This window comes from Cnephaeus nilssonii (assembly GCF_951640355.1).
Source record: "Cnephaeus nilssonii genome assembly, chromosome: X".
In the NCBI taxonomy this organism is placed as follows: Eukaryota; Metazoa; Chordata; class Mammalia; order Chiroptera; family Vespertilionidae; genus Cnephaeus; species Cnephaeus nilssonii.
In genome coordinates, this window is record NC_137071.1 from 88,550,944 (window position 1) to 88,554,013 (window position 3,070).

Here is a 3,070-nt window from a genome sequence, read left to right on the forward strand (position 1 = left end):
CAACTTGGAAATAGGAGATCAGAAATCTGGGAAAGCAAAAGCCTTAATGGAGTCTGAATCTGAGGGTCTGGATTTGGGTGATTTGGGAAGACAAATGCAGGTGTCCCTAATTGAGCCCATCTTGGGTAGTGAGAAGAATTCCTATGGGGAAGAAATGGAAACTAAAGCCAATCCTGTTGTGACCTAATGGAGGTGAGATTTGCCTGCAACAGAGCTCAACAGGATCTCCCCCCGCCCTGAGGACATCAGAGGGTGTGGCTGTCCATTCCCACAGCAACCCCATGGGTAACATTGTATCTGAGGTGCTTTGGGTAGAACTGAGGTTGAGGAATGAGAGGAATGTTCCCACCTGTGCTGGTGCACAGCCCTACTCTAGGGACCCAGGGGCAAGAAAATAGGACTCTCTTTTGGGCTCATTCGATCAGGACCCACAAAACAGCAGGTTGAGCTGGAAGTGACCAAAGCAGGAATCTTGTGAGGGGTGCATTGAAGAGTGGGGCTACATACTGAGACTGGGCCAGCCACCAATTTCTGGGAGGTACAGTCCCCCAGGGGCCCATCTGACCCATGATATCTTGGTGGTAGCCCAAGCTAAGACTACCCAAGGCCTTGCCCTTGAGCAACAAAGAAGCCATCAACCGAGACCCTCCACCCTCCCCAGTAGGGATGGGGGTGGAGATAGGATCTTGACCTCTCAACACATCCAGTGAACTAGCAACAGTAAACAATCTTCCTGGCAGCATATGGGCACCTTTTCTATTAACCTGAACACTGTTTTCTGTACTATTTGAAAAGAGAGATGATGGGGCTCTGACCATGTCCACTCCCCCACACTTGGCCAGGGCCCACTCTCCAGAGCAGCCATAAGTCACCTTAGTGACATGACATGACTTAAGCAGCTGTTTGCCCTACGACCGAGACTCTAGAATTTTGAGGACAGTATATATATGGCATCGCTGGTGTGATCAAAGGCATTTCTGACCCCGCTTTTGAAGTGATAGGATCCTGGGTACCATGTAGAGCATCAACATGGCTAGTCAGAGTACCCATGAGTTGCATGAAGCCAAGCTGGCCCTGTCAGAGGATGGACAACCACCAATAATAGTTCAACATGATACATCCCCAGTTCTACATGTGGGACCCTGGGAGGCTTTGGAGAGGCCCGGTGGGCCAAGAAGAGAGCCAAGATCCAAGCCCGCAAGACAACCCACAACCACAAGACCAAAACCAAAGCACCACCAATGTGGAAGGAAACAACATTCTTCAAGGGCCATCCTTCCCAAGAAAGCTTTGGAGGATAGTGGAGGATGATGCCTTCAGGTCTGTGTGCTGGAATGAGGATGGAGACAACATGATCATCGAAGAAAATCTTTACATAGGGATATTCTCTGCCGAAGGTGCAAGGAGCAAATCTTTGAATCAAACAGCCTGAAGAGTTTCATTCGCTTGCTGAATCTCCATGGTTTCAGCAAAATACGCCCAGGCAACTCTGCAATTTACTCTCCAGGGAAAAAGATAATGTTAAATTAGAAAGTCCTCCCATTTCCCATATTCCCTGTTCCTCAAACATCTTCCTAGTGGACCAAGAAGAATGATATACTGAAAGGGCTTCATTCCAGGGTCTAAGCCTTTTTCACATGATACTGTGTTTATCAAAAGATGAGAAACTATGGCCCTCTTACAGACAACCTGCAGGGATGAGTGAAGACTCTGAGAGGCCAGTTAATGTCAAATAGAAGTCTTTTCTCCACAAATGACTAAATTAATTAATTTTGTTTCAGATCTACAGAAATTGTAATTTCCAGAGAGGCAAGCCTTGGCTCCTCGAGAATATTAAGGAACAAGGCAACCAGTTGACTCGTGTTTGTCCAGGGTCAAGTGCCATGCCTCTAACCTGAAAGATGAAGATGGCCCCCACAAGACACTCCCCAAGAATATACCACAAGGACGGCAACAAAGAAGCCATCCAAAAGGCTCAGGAGAAACCCAGGCATTCAACTTATCAGTTTCTCAGCCCCTGAGCAGTACCAGGGAGGTCCAGTGCCCAAGTGCAGCAAGTGATTCAAGTGGGGAGGACACATCTGGTAATGTCATGTGTGTGTCCACGGCTACTGCTGGTACCAATGGCACAAGGCATCTGCGCCCCCCCCCACACCCCCAAATGAACCACCGCAAGGTTCAGTGATGTCTTTGTACAATATCTGTTATTCCATTTAGATTTCTGGCCTTTCAGTCATGGCTCCACCCAAGGACCCTGAAAAGGCTGAGGAGGAGGAGCATGAAGACTCCTCAGATAACAAGTATTCACTCTGTGAGCAGTTTAAGGTCAATGCAGGCCCATAATATCACAGGCTTTGTAACCACAAATCCATTTCTGCTTTAATAAAAAAGGCAAAACTACATGGTACAAAATAAACAATGCAACGAGAATTGTGAGTCTGTGTTCTTCTGTTTCCATGCAACACACCTCGTCAGATGATCCTGAGGAGGCTAGAAATCCTGGCCCCAGAAAGATGTTCATCCCTGTTGTCCTCTTTCCTGTTCACACACTCAGTCAAGGATCTGGCTAGCGGGTCCTTGGGCATGCCCAGGAAGACCTGGTCCCCTGAGCCGTGCCTACTGGACAGGAGACGAACTTCCTGGCTCCTGACCTTGGGAGAATCACCTTACATTAATCATGCATCCTGTAACAGGAGGATAATTACTCATGGGTCCCCCTATGTTGTCAGGAAGTTTCTAATCAGCATCTCAGTGTCTCTAGCCCAAGTTCCAGGCACCTTGCAGAGAGGCCCACCTAGAACTCAGGTCACCCCAACTGCTAAGTGGTGTACGACAGAGCCAGTCTGACACAAGACTGGCCATTCCAGTTAACACCTGGGAGAAAGCCCATCATCCTCACAGCTAACAACCATTAACAACCCTGCTAGAAGGGACCCTAATAAATTAAAGATTGCCACACAGGAAAAAATAACTCTACCCATCACTTTTCTATCTGAGCTGTATTTCAGATCCGTCCTTGGGTCACGAGGTAGCTATGTGACATGTGTGACACAAGTCTTCGAGAGCCCAG